Here is a 15,020-nt window from a genome sequence, read left to right as displayed (position 1 = left end):
ATGGGGTCACTTTAGGGGGCTGTATGTTATTCACATCTCGGGGGGCTTTATCATTGGCCCCCACAAGTGAGGATTGCCAAACACAAACGGCTCCACTCCATACGCCTCGTACACGTTCCGCTCCGTACACCTCGTACACGCGCTGCTTCGCTCCGTACACCTCGTACACACGCGGCTCCACTCCGTACACCTCGTACACACGCGGCTCCGCCCCGTACACCTCGTACACACACGGCTCTGCTCCGTACACCTCGTACACACACGGCTCTGCTCCGTACACCTCGTACACACGAGGCTCCGCTCCGTACACCTTGTACACACACGGCTCCGCTCTTTACACCTCGTACACACGCGGCTCCGCTCCGTACACACGCGGCTCTGCTCCGTACACTTCATACATGCGCGGCTCTGCTCCGTACACCTCATACATGCGCGGCTCTGCTCCGTACACCTCGCACACGCGCGGCTCCGCTCCGTACACCTCGCACACGCGCGGCTCCGCCCCGTACGCCTCGTACACGCGCGGCTCCGCCCCGTACGCCTCGTACACGCGCGGCTCTGTTCCGTACACCTCGTACACGCGTGGCTCCGCTCCGTACGCCTCGTACACAAGCGGCTCTGCTCCGTACACCTCGTACACGCGTGGCTCCGCTCCGTACGCCTCGTACACGCGCGGCTCTGCTCCGTACGCCTCGTACACGCGCGGCTCTGCTCCGTACGCCTCGTACACGCGCGGCTCTGCTCCGAACGCCTCGTACACGCGCGGCTCTGCTCCGTACGCCTCGTACACGCGCGGCTCTGTTCCGTACACCTCGTACACGCGTGGCTCCGCTCCGTACGCCTCGTACACAAGCGGCTCTGCTCCGTACACCTCGTACACGCGTGGCTCTGCTCCGTACGCCTCGTACACGCGCGGCTCTGCTCCGTACGCCTCGTACACGCGCGGCTCTGCTCCGTACGCCTCGTACACACGGCTCTGCTCCGTACACCTCGTACACGCGCGGCTCTGCTCCGTACACCTCGTACACGCGCGGCTCTGCTCCGTACGCCTCGTACACGCGCGGCTCTGCTCCGTACACCTCGTACACGCGCGGCTCTGCTCCGTACGCCTCGTACACGCGCGGCTCTGCTCCGTACACCTCGTACACACGCGGCTCTGCTCCGTACACCTCGTACATGCGCGGCTCTGCTCCGTACGCCTCGTACACGCGCGGCTCTGCTCCGTACGCCTCGTACACACACGGCTCTGCTCCGTACACCTCGTACACACGCGGCTCTGCTACATCCACACTGTAAACCCCTCCTGACCCCACACATAAACTTCAGCTCATCCAGCACCATGACAACCAGCACAGCAGAGTCCTGCATCCACTGAGGCCCCTGATCATGTGACCCCTGACTCCTCCCCTCCTGTGACCTCATCACAGGTCCTGTGCGCACACAACAGCCATATATGTGGTGACGGCTCTGCAGGTGGAGGTATGTGGAGACCCCATTACTGGGCGCAGGGGGCATTAACCCGTTCAGCACGGAGACACTCTGGGGGTCTTGTGTTGCCCCTTTATAAGAATCATGAGGTTTCTGTTCTGTTTCCTGTAATAGATACATACGACCCAACTATAGAGACAGGAAGGGGGGAAACATATTGTTCTCATAGTACAGGACCCCACAGTGTAATGCCCCCATTATGCCCCTTATGCAGGATGTATGATGCCCCACACAGTGTAATGCCCCCATTATGCCCCTTATGCAGGATGTATGATGCCTCCACACAGTGTAATGCCCCCATTATGCCCCTTATGTAGTATGTATGATGCCCCCACACAGTGTAATGCCCCCCATTATGCCCCTTATGCAGGATGTATGATGTCCCCACACAGTGTAATGCCCCATTATGCTCCTAATGCGGTATGTTTGATGCCCCCACACAGTGTAATGCCCCCTATGCAGGATGTATGATGCCCCACACAGTGTAATGCCCCATTATGCCCCTTATCCAGTATGTATAATGCCCCTACACAGTGTAATGCCCCCATTATTCCCCTTATGCAGGATGTATGATGCCCCCACACAGTGTAATGCCCCATTATGCCCCTTATGCAGGATGTATGATGCCACCACAGTGTAATGCCCCATTATGCCCCTTATACTGTATGTATGATGCCCCCACACAGTGTAATGCCCCCATTATGCCCCTTATGCAGGATGTATGATGCCCCACACAGTGTAATGCCCTTAATGCAGTATGTATGATGCCCCCACACAGTGTAATGCCCCCATTATGCCCCTTATGCAGGATGTATGATGCCCCCACACAGTGTAATGCCCCCATTATGCCCCTTATGCAGGATGTATGATGCCCCCACACAGTGTAATGCCCCTTATGCAGTATGTGTTATTCTGCCACCGATGTACGTGGGTGAGATATGTCTTAGGGATGTGAACATGGATCTCTGTATAAGCAATGGCAGATAGTGTTACTCACTAACCTGTGCTTCTATTTTTATGAACTCATTGTGGTAGTCCAGAAGGATGATGCAGTTATGAATTTCAACAAGTTTTATTCACAGTACCTTGATGAGATGAGGTGAGAGGTCAGGGAAGGTAAATGAAGATGCCATAGAAGTTAGTATTGATATTAGAAGCGCCAGGAAGAGGTAAAGAGAGAATCCTTATCCAGACCTGTAGCATGTGTTGTCTAAGATGGCACTGAGAGAAGAAGGAAGTGGAGGAAGGACGATAGGAGGAGTTGCAGACAGAAAGGTCTTATGGGTAAAATAGTGGTGATACATAAGCAACATATTATAACAACGGCCAGTAGATGGCAGCAAAGTACAGCAAATACAATATATGGTAAAACCATGTAACATTAGGAAAATGTTCCTGTAATGGCTGAAAGTCTCTGCAAACAATTAGCTGACAGCACACTCCCTGTTTGAAATCCCTGAATTTTACTATTTTAACAGTTTTGAGGTGGAGGTGCTTTCCTGAAGTACCCTGAGGGATACCTCAATCTGAAAGATAAAAACATTGCATGCAATGCAACAATAACATATAAACGAGGTAGACAAATGTCTATAACAGTTCCTGAAGTAATCCAAATGATAACCCATCTTCGGATTGGAGAAGCCACACTAGGACAAACTGTCTCCAACCCAATTGTAATCCAATGGTTTAAGTTCCTGGTTGCATTCAAATGAGTGTCTTAAGTGGTCCGAAAGTTCCTTGAAAGTTCCATCTGGTTGAATGGATAGTTGTTAATTCTCAACCGACATAAGTAAGATAACCTCTGAAAGATTTGGGGTCATCTTGCTTCATGACTGTCACTTCCACTTTGCGTACCTTGCAATCTTCGCTTTGAATGTTTTTTGATATAAGTCGCATAGGCCATGCGTTTCTTTCCGCCTTCTGGTCTTTCACGAGGACAAGATCTCCTACTTGTAAGCTTGGTTTTACTTGTTGCTATTTTCTTCGTGTTTGTAGGAGAGTAAGGTACTCCATCTTCCATCTACTCCAGAAACAGTTAGCCAGATGTTGTACGTGTTTCCAATGTCTCTCATATTTGTTGCCAGACACAGAGTCTCCAGGTGGGCTAGGAACGGTTCCAAGTTTATTGCAATGGCACGAACAATCCTTGTCCATCTGGAGAAGCGATCAAATCGCCGACAGTCCAAGCCAACCTTCTCCTTGGAAGTGGTGATGAGGGTGCTGACATCAGGATGGATCTCTGGGTCAACGTCTGGATCCTGAAGGCTGAAACTGTCTTCAACGGCAGTCTCTTCACACTGACTGAGAAGGAACTCCTGTCCGGTTAACCAAGAAGAATTTGCAAAAGCACCAACAGACACTGGCCTAGTAGCAAGGTCAGCAGGGTTAAGATGGGATGGAACATACTGCCATTGTTCAGGTTTGGACTATTTCCTGATCTTTTCAACTTTGTTACTGATATAGACATAGAAGCGTTTTGTCTGGTTGTATATGTAGTCCAGAACAACCTTGCTGTCTGTGTAGAATCTTGTGTCATCCACATGAATAGCTAGTTCACTCTGTATGACGTCTGCAATATCAATGGCTAGTACATCCCCACAGAGCTCAAGTCTGGGTATGGTGTGCTCGGGTTTAGGAGCCAATTTAGCCTTTCCAAATCGAAATCCAACATGGGCATCATTGATTAGAGTGTATAACCTTCAAATAGGCAACAGCTGCAATAGCTTCAGTAGAGGCATCAGAGAATATATGAATCTCTTTCCTTTGACTCGTAGCAAGGGATGCTGGAGTGTTACAACGTGGTATGTGGATATTATCCAAGGCACAAAGAGATTCCCTCCATGTCTTCCACTTTAGTTGTTTGTCAGCAGGGAGTGGTACATCCCAGTCCTTAATAGACGCTGAGAGTTGTCTTAACAGAAGCTTGCCTTGTATAGTCAGGGGTGCAACAAATCCTAGTGGATTGTATAGACTGTTCACCACTGACAGAACCCCACGCTTAGTAAATGGTTTTTCTGCACCAATAACCTGAAAGCTGAAGGAGTCCTTTAACAAGTTCCATCTCAAGTCCAGGCTTCTCTGTACTGGTGGATTATCTGAGCCTAGATTCCAGTCTCTGAATTCTGCAGCATGATCATTAGGGTGAAAGGCCTTCATGACAACAGCACTATTGGAGGCAATTTTATGCAATCTTAAATGAACTTTAGAAAGCATACCTTGTGTCCGTTTGAGCAGATCCATGGCTTCTTCTGCTGTGGGCAGGGATTTGAGACCACTGTCCACATAGAAATGCCTTTCAATGAACTGTTAGCCACCTTCCCAAACTCTGATTCGGCATCTGAGCCAGTCCTACGTAGGCCATATGTAGCAACTGCAGAAGAAGCACTGTTTCCCAACACGTGCATCTTCATGTGGTTTTCAACCATTTCCTTGTTGGAGTCATTGTCTCAGTGCCATAAAAAATGGAGACAATTTCTGTGATCTTGTCACACGATGAAACAATGGAACATTTGTTCGATGTCAGCAGTAATGGCGACTGGCTCTTTTCTGAATCTCATGAGCACTCCCACCAGGTTATTTGTCAAGTTGGGGTCAGTGAGGAGAACATCGTTCAGAGATACACCATCATGTTTGGCACTTGAATCGAACACCACTCTGATTTGTTTAGGTTTTCTTGGATGATATACTCCAAAGGAAGGAAGATACCAGCATTCTTCATTGGCTTGCAAGAGTGGAGCTGGCTCTGCATGATCATTGCAAAATATCTTGTCCATAAAGGCTACGAAATGGTCCTTCATTTGTTTCTCAATGTTCTCTGCAGTGGGATGAACCTGGATAAGGCATGTTCTCGGTTGTTAAGAAGCTTGGCCATTGTAACTTTGAAGAGTAAGGGAGCAACCCACCGGTCAGATTGGTTCTTGAAGAATCCACTGTCCATTATTTTAATAATTGTCTTCTATGGTACGCGACCCTTTTGTCAACTTGTGTTGTGGGAAACACTGTTTTCCCTAAGTCATCACCATAGGGAGTAGGAATTATGTCAGGCTCTTTAATGAAGGTGGAGAATCTTTCTTTCACTTTGTAGTGATGAGAGCATGGTTTAAAGTGAGTTGTGCAACCATTTTGGAGTACATACGTTTTAAAGGAGCTGACTTTGGATGCCTTGTGACTCTTATCCTGACATACATTGCCGACGATTACCCAGCCTAGATCAAGTCTTTGGGCGTATGGAGCATCATCTGGGCCATTGCATTGTTGGTGCACCTTGTGGACCTTCGGAATGTCCCTCCCTTGTAGGATTAGAATATCAGCATTCATGTCCACAGGAGGAATTTCGTTAGGTGCCTCAAGTGGGGATGATGAAGCGTGGCTTCCGGAGTGGGAATTTCTTCCCTTTTATCGGGTATCTGGTCACATTCAATTAAAGTTGGCAAGGGTATGTGCACGTTTCCCTTGATTGAAGAGATAATGTACCCAGAGGCACTCCTACCAGAAGTCTCAATACGACCAAACAAGTGTTGAGGGTGTATGGAACCAGGTGTCCCTTTATATTGAAGATCTCAAACAGTTTGGGCTTTGCTAGAGACCTGTTACTTTGCTCATCTATTATGGCATACATTTTGGAGACCTTGTCAGGTTGTCCTTCTGGATAGACTTTGACCAGACATACTTTGGCACAGCATTTAGGACCAGTCCCTTCTCCACATACTGTACTTCAATACATGAGGAGGAAACAGCAGTTGCAGCTGGAACTTGTGGCTCTCCGCCATGCTTTTGAGCAGGATTGGATGCTGCAGAAGGTTGTGAATTGTGTGGAGCTGGTGTGGGATGCATGGATGTAACGTGTTTGTCACTACTGCATTTGGTGCACTTAACGACAGCCTTACAGTCTTTAACAAGGTAGTCTGAGGAGGAGCAACACTTATAACATATCCCAAGCTCCTTGAGAGTATCTCTGCATTACTGCAAAGTTTTTGCCCTGAGTCCACGACATTCCTAAAGTGGGTGAGGTCGTTTGCGGATAGGGCACATAAGGTTACTGTCCATAACTTTAGTAGCAATATTATTTGTTTTAGTGAAGGAGGGTGCAGTAAGTGGAACGTCAGTCTCTCACAAATACTGTGCCCCTTAACGCTCTAAGTTTGGTGGTAATGCTATCATACCTTGTCGATGATGACGATGAAGCTGGTGGAGTAGGTTCAGTGAAGTTGAAGCTGGGATCATTCTTCTTCCGTGCTTGATCACTGACGAACCTGGAAAAATATGAAAAGGGAGGAAAAGACACATTATGCTGTCTTTTATACCGTGAGCCGTGGTCTGCCCATTTACCCTGCATGCCATGTGGCAACTTTATCACTACTGGATTCACGCCATGAGCTGTATCAAGGTAACTCAGTCCTGAAAGACGTGGGTCTAATTTTGCCAATTCTATTTCCTTTAGCAGGTCACTCTCAGGTCTTGAAATTTTTGATTGTCCTTGTTAGTTATCTTTGGGAAAGTTTGCATTCTCTTAAATAAGGTTGACTCTATGGCTTCTGAGCTGCTGTAGGTTTGCTCCAGTCTCTGCAATAAGACCTGCATCTGAATAGTCCACATGAACTGCCCTTATTGTCTTGATACGCTCCATTGATTCAGGGCCTAACCAGTTAACAGCAAATCCAGTTGTTCCTTGCCGGTGAGGTTGAGGTCTTGCATTACTGCTTGAAAGGTCGATTTCCAGGCTCTATAATTTTCGGCACGATCATCAAGCTTTGAGAGACTGATGTTTATTAACTCCCTGCGAATCATGTATCTGGCAAATTCAGACTTGTCCGATCTCCCTGTCATAGTTGCAGGATTAGGGGAATGTAAGTTCTCTGCCTTATATGTCTGAGACGGATCAGGACGAAATGATGCGGCATGAGGGTTAAGTTGTGGTTTAGTCTCTATAGGGTCTGCTGGCTGCAGCCTAAGTTGTGGGTTATTGCTGCAAGCTACCTTGTCGGCAGTATGTGGTAACATCTTTTGCGTTGCAAATGCATCGGTGTGGTAGATTGGAGGTGGCGCTGGTACAGATGGTAAATGTTTTAGCACATAGTCTGTAGTTTGATCAGCATCTTGACCTAGTGCTTGTTCAAAGACTTTCAGTTTAGCGAGGGCTGCTGCTTCTTCCCTTTCTGCTTGGAGTATTTTTAATTGGGTTTCCATCTCAGATTCCTGCTTTTTTAATTGGGCTTCTACTTCAGCCTCCTGCCTAGCAAAGGAGCTTCTGACTCTAGCTTCCTCTGCAGACTCACGGATTTCCAGGATCTTGTCAGACAATGTTGACTTCCTGGAGTGAGATGATCCGGAAGACCGAGATGTGATTTTGGTCGACGTTGTACGATGTGACCTAACCTCTTGGAGGTGTGCAATGCGGAGTTCTGCCTTATCCTGGGCATCTCGCACTAATGAAGTCTTTTCTTGGAGTAGTCTTCCTTTCAGCCAGCTCTGCTGGGGCATCTTCCATGTCACAGTTACTCAGGATTGTGATGTACTTTGCAGACAGTCTCTGGTAGCGATCATAGGCGGCAGATAAACTATTCAATTTGGCGGTTAAATCTGCTGTGTCATTGTTAGTACGTGAAAGAGCTGCTAAATAATGATCAACTCTGCCCCATAAATGATCTGTGTTATCATGGAACTCATTCCTGGTTGTCTCCAGGTTCTCTCTGACCTTTTGTGTCAGTTTGGTTACACGTTTGGGTCGTACATCCAACTCTGCAGTAAGTGTGGACTCTGCTCCTGGGTCATCTGTGATGTCAGGAACATGGTGTGCTTCTCCCACAGAGGGATCCATGGTGCCTTTTGTGGACATGCTTTAGCTAAGATGGTGGATGGTCATAGACTTGCTAGCAGACAATGCATATGCACGCAGACACTGTAGACTTAGGTCTCTCATTACTATTCTGCCACCGATGTACGTTGGTGAGATGTGTCTGAGGGATGTGAACACAGAACTCTGTATAAGCAATGGCAGATAGCGTTACTCACTAACCTGTGCTTCTATTTTTATGAACTCATTGTGGTAGTCCAGTAGGATGATGTAGTTATGCATTTCAACAGGTTTTATTCACAGTACCTTGATGAGGTGAGGCCAGGGAAGGTGAATGGATGAAGATGCAGTAGAAGTTAGAATTGATGCTAGAAGCGTCAGAGGTAATGAGAGAATCCTTTCTCCAGACCTGAAACATGTGTTGTCCAAGATGGCACTGAGATGAGAAGAAAGTGGAGGAAGGGAGATAGGAGGAGTTGCAGACAGAAAGGTCTTATGGGTAAAATAGTGGTGATACATAAGCAACGTATTATAACAATGGCCAGTAGATGGCAGCAAAGTACAAAAAATACAGAGCGGCCAAAGACATCCCTGCGGAGCCCACAGAGGCATCCCGTAACGGGTCGAGTACAAAATTAAGGTCACCCCCTATCACCAGCCTACCCTCCCCAAATGCTTCTATCTGTTCAAGGTATCCGAGTAGCGAGGGATATTGCTTCGTGTTAGGCAGATAAAGAGAGACAAATGTGAATAGCTGGGAGTCTACTTTCCCCTTGAGCATTGCCAGTCTCCCCTCCTGGTCTGATCGGAATTCAATTGGCTCCCAGCCCAGTGAGCCGGAAATCAAGATAGCGGTTCCTTTAGATCTGGGATCATCTGACGGGGAGTGGTATACAGTAGGATATCTTTTGTCTGACAATTTAAACGGTTTATGGGTCGTATAGTGCATCTCCTGTAAGAAGACCACATGTAATTTTTTTCCCCTAAAAGGTGCAGAAGTATTGATCGCTTACCTGGACTATGTAGGCCTTTCACGTTGAGAGTACCTATCTTAAGTTCCGATGGCAGGATCCTGGTATTGGTCTCCATTGTGAACTAAGGATGTAGGAGAGACTACAGGGAATAAGGGGGGAAGGAGGGGAGCAGCAGAAAAGTATAGTCCGGGGATAGATCAGCAGGAGAAAAGAGAGGGGGGGGGGGGGCAGGAAAGAAGAGGTGGAGTAGAAATAAAGAAAGGAGAAATGCAAAATGAAAAAATGAAGAGAGAAAGAGAAAATAAAATGCAGAAGTTAGTGGTAGAAAAAGCTTATATCAAGCTTGCAGACTTCGGTAACGGCCCGAGTCTACAATAGGGAAACGGGAGATCGGGTAAATCACCACCGCGCAGTGATTGGACCCCTCAAGCCCAGAGATATTTTTTTCCCCACGTCTAGGAGTGATCCCCAGCAGCCAGTCTAGGCCACTGGTCTCCTTGACTGGGAGTCATAGTCTGTCGCCTATATATCTAGAAATGTATTAGCCCCGCCTCTAGGCAAGGGACAATTGTACATGTCTATATAATATTCTATTTAAACTCAAGTATAAGTCAGTCAGTAGTATGTAGAAGGGAGAACCCATATCTATATCTATGCTGCCCCGATACCTAGTAAACCCCTAGAGCTATATAAACAAAAATCACATAAGTAATACAAAAGCCATATGGGTATCTAGACAGGGAGGCAAATGAAATCAACAACAGATGTAACATATGACCGACCCTGAAGGGTCGAGGACTCTGTAAAAATACAACGTCCAGAGAGACAGGACAGCAGGCATCCCTCGACTTCTCTCAAGTGGGAGTGACATCCTCCTCCCTAGCGCTCGAAGGCTCCCTCTCCGATGCCCGACGACGTCTCGTCTGGGGGGTCGTCCTCTGTTGCTTCCCCCCCGAAGGGGGCCATAGTCCCCCGGTCGTATTGTCAGCCAGTCTGGAACATCAATAGGATCCATATCCAAGAATCAAAACAAATCCGGAAGTTCGTAGTGTTTTTTGAGGAGAAAGTTATCTGTGCCCTTGCGTATGATCACATGAAAGGGGTGCCCCCAACGATAGGATGCTCCCTCCTCCTTGATTTTAACCAATAGGGAGTATAGAGCTCTTCTCATTGCTAGGGTGCGACTTGAGATATCTGGGAAAAGTTTGATCTTGGCCCCGTCGAGCGCCACAGGACCATGTGCCCATGCTTTTTGTATTATAGTGTCCTTGTCAGTAAAATAGTGGAGACAGCACACGACATCTCTGGGGGGTCAAGCGAGCCTCGACCTGGGCGGAAGACCCTGTGAACACGGTCAAAGGCACAAGGCAAATCTTCTGGACGCTCTAAGACTTTATTAAAAATCCCCCTGACAGTATCCTGCAGTGTGGAGGACGGCCAGTCCTCTGGGAGACCTTTAAGTCTTATATTGTTTCTTCTCTCTCTGTTCTGTTGGTCATCAAGGAGCAAGTATAGGTCGTTCCTTTGTGCATCAGCGTCCTCAGCTCGCTCCTCCAAAGCCTGGATTCTGCGTTTCAGGGAGAGGTGGGCCGCTTCAGTGTCATTCACTCTGGTTTTCACAGTGTTCAAGTCCTCCCGTACAGTCTCTATCTCCTGTCTATAGGACTGCTCCACAATATATTGTAAAACCATGTAACATTAGGAAAATGTTCCTGTTATGGGTGAAGTCTCTGCAAACAATTAGCTAACAGCACATGTATGATGCCCCCACACAGTGTAATGCCCCCATTATGCCCCTTATACTGGATGTATGATGGCTCCACACAGTGTAATGCCCCCATTATGCCCCTTATGCAGTATGTATGATGCCCGCCACACAGTGTAATGCCCCCATTATGCCCCTGTAATCAGGTGACCGGATACAAAGCACAGACAAACACAAGGTGGAAGTAACCAATATAATTATTTATGTCCCTGATATGGGGAAATTGTGATAACTATAGGAACAGTGAATAATGCAGAGCAGGGAAATTACAAGGTGAAATCTACAATATCAGATATACAATGAATTCTCCTGCTCAGTCTATCTGTAATAGCCACCTCTAAACGTATGTTACTTTATCTACTGACAAGGGTGCTGGTCCCGACACATATAGGCCATTATACGCTCTGGCGTGGAACACATAACTACGGCATGAGCAGTCACGGGTATGAGTGGGGAGGCGGCAATCAGTTTACCTGTCGTTTCAGTGTAAAGCAATTCACTTCCGGACATGCACACTAGGAGATGGACATTATCGGACCTCTAGCTCATGAGAAGTAGCGCAGGTGCAGTACATTATTGTAGACTGACTCCATTCTATATGTCCTGTGACAATTCACCTCTAGGTATGGGTATGGGTCTCCTAGTCTGGGGAGGGGTTTGGATGAAGTGGGATATTTAAACATGGACACCTGGCTATTAGGCACACTATGCTGAATATCATGTATCATCATCCCTGTATCAAGCCTCCTGATGAAGTTGGTGGGGAAACTCGTTGAGGCAGATTATTGAAACATTCTGAGTACCATACCCTTTCCTTTATACAGTGGGGAAACTTAGTATTTGATACACTGATGATTTTGCAAGCTTCCCCACCTATAAAGAATGGAGAGGTCTGTAATTTTTATCGTAGGTACACTTCAACTGTGAGAGACGGAATCTAAAAATAAAAAACAGAAAATCACATTGTATGATTTTTACAGAATTAATTTGCATTTTATTGCATGAAATAAATATTTAATACAATAGAAAAACAGAACTTAATATTACCCCTTTAAGAATATATGTACAGTGCCTACAAGTAGTATTCAACCCCCTGCAGATTTAGCTGGTTTGATAAGATGCAAATAAGTTAGAGCCTTCAAACTGCAAACGAGAGTAGGTTTTATGAACAGAAGCATAAATCTTACAAACCAAAAAGTTATGTTGCTCAGTTGAATATTATTAAATTTTAAACATAAAAGTGTGGGTCAATTATTATTCAACCCCTATGTTTAATATTTTGTGGAATAACCCTTGTTTGCAATTACAGCTAATAATCGTCTTTTATAAGACCTGATCAGGTCGGCACAGGTCTGTGGAGTTATCTTGGCCCACTCCTCCATGCAGATCTTCTCCAAGTTATCTAGGTTCTTTGGGTGTCTCATGTGGACTTTATTCTTGAGCTCCTTCCACAAGTTTTCAATTGGGTTAAGGTCAGGAGACTGACTAGGCCACTCCAACACCTTGACTTTTTCCCTCTTGAACCAGGCCTTGGTTTTCTTGGCTGTGTGCTTTGGGTCGTTGTCTTGTTGGAAGATGAAATTACGACCCATCTTAAGATCCTTGATGGAGGAGCGGAGGTTCTTGGCCAAAATCTCCAGGTAGGCCGTGCTATCCATCTTCCCATGGATGCGGACCAGATGGCCAGGCCCCTTGGCTGAGAAACAGCCCCACAGCATGATGCTGCCACCACCATGCTTGACTGTAGGGATGGTATTCTTGGGGTCGTATGCAGTGCCATCCAGTCTCCAAACGTCACGTGTGTGGTTGGCACCAAAGATCTCGATTTTGGTCTCATCAGACCGTAGAACCTTGAACCAGTCTGTCTCAGAGTCCTCCAAGTGATCATGAGCAAACTGTAGACGAGCCTTGACATGACGCTTTGAAAGTAAAGGTACCTTACGGGCTCGTCTGGAACGGAGACCATTGCGGTGGAGTACGTTACTTATGGTATTGACTGAAACCAATGTCCCCACTGCCATGAGATCTTCCCGGAGCTCCTTCCTTGTAGTCCTTGGGTTAGCCTTGACTCTTCGGACAAGCCTGGCCTCGGCACGGGAGGACACTTTCAAAGGCTGTCCAGGCCGTGGAAGGCTAACAGTAGTTCCATAAGCCTTCCACTTACGGATGATGCTCCCAACAGTGGAGACAGGTAGGCCCAACTCCTTGGAAAGGGTTTTGTACCCCTTGCCAGCCTTGTGACCCTCCACGATCTTGTCTCTGATGGCCTTGGAATGCTCCTTTGTCTTTCCCATGTTGACCATGTCTGAGTGCTGTTCACAAGTTTGGGGAGGGTCTTAAATAGTCAGAAAAGGCTGGCAAAAGAGATCTTTAATCCACACATGTGAAGCTCATTATTCTTGGTGCCTGAACTACTTCTTAATACTTTAGGGGGACCAAACAGAATTCTTGTGGTTTGAGGGGTTGAATAATAAATGACACTCTGAATTAACTTTTAACGTTTTAAAAAACAAAAAAAACAACAATATTTGCTGCAGTGCATTTCCCACTTCCAGGCTGATCTACAGTACAAATGTCACAATGCCAAGTTAATTCCGCATGTGTCAACCAGCTAAATCTGCAGGGGGTTGAATACTACTTGTAGGCACTGTATGTTGTTCAGTTTTTAATACATATATTTATTAAAGGTTTAAGATATTACCTTAGAGGGCTTTTCCCACAGTACTGCCCCCTAAACACACAATATGGTATGTGACGACAGCATTTAATCTTAATTACCCAGATGTAAATTCAGTAGGCCAGGAGACATAAGCTATTATCTTTATGTTGACTTTCGAATTTATGGGTTTTTTTTGGTCAAGAAGCATAGACTATTGTTTGTATGAGCCCTTATGTTGACACTTGAGGTGATATTTACTGCAACTTATTGTCTGCTATTCAAGACAATGACGCAGGGTCAGTGAACAATGAATGTTTGCTAAATATGTTGATTGACCATTGTGTGGGCCCTGTGACTTGTTGACCAGCAAAACAAAGAAGGGCGAACTATGCAGATTGATCAGATTGATTAAATGCACAAACAATGAGAGTTAACCGCATCCTACCTCCCTCTAACCTGTGGATGATGACCCGAGTCACAGATGTAAGTATAAAATGGGATTTCTATCGTTCTGCAAGAAGAATCAGAGACAACTACCAGAGCAACAGCTAGGACAATATGGCTCCATCATGAGGGACACAGATTTGACTTTCTACAGGATGTTAGCTTAGGGAACCACGACCCCAGCTGGAAGAACACAGATCTGTTACGTTGAATATCACTGAACCCATGGATATGTTTGGGGAAGCTAGAATTGTGCCGCTCTGGTCACCTGATCCCCAGGGATATATTTGGGGAAACCAGGTTGGGACCCTCCTGTCAACTGTTCCTATGGAGAAGTTTGGAATAGCCAAGTTGAGACCCTCTGGTCACCTGGAACCCATGGATATCTTCGGAGAAGCCAGTTTGGGACCCTCCGGTTATCTGATCACGTATCTCAATGGTCTGTCAGCTTCCTAAGCTTATCATTACCTCCTCTCTGTGGGTGCCTGCCAAAAGCAGGATGCCACTGGTGGGGGTATTTGGCCCTGTAAGCCCAAAAGTCGCAGCAGCTTTGGAAAACCATAGAGAGATGTGTTGACGCATAGACACAGTTTAATACATGGGCCAGGTGACTGAATGAGGATGTGTATTGCTTATAGATTAAGAGTATTGATTGAATAGATAGGAAACGGCTTGTTAAAGATCAAAGGGAATATCTTACACTCTTTAAAAATAGCATTATCCTTCACAGGTGCACATTCCTTTTATCCACACATAATTGCTGGACACTAAGGCACCAAAAGAAAATATAGAATATGGGAATTTCTATAAATTTGATTGTGATAGACATACAGTACAGACCAAAAGTTTGGACACACCTTCTCATTTAAAGATTTTTCTGTCATTTCATGACTATGA

This window comes from Phyllobates terribilis, unplaced genomic scaffold (genome assembly GCF_046119375.1).
Source record: "Phyllobates terribilis strain yellow unplaced genomic scaffold, ASM4611937v1 Scaffold_51__1_contigs__length_9155689, whole genome shotgun sequence".
Lineage (NCBI taxonomy): Eukaryota > Metazoa > Chordata > Amphibia > Anura > Dendrobatidae > Phyllobates > Phyllobates terribilis.
Note: the sequence above shows the minus strand (reverse complement) of the source record.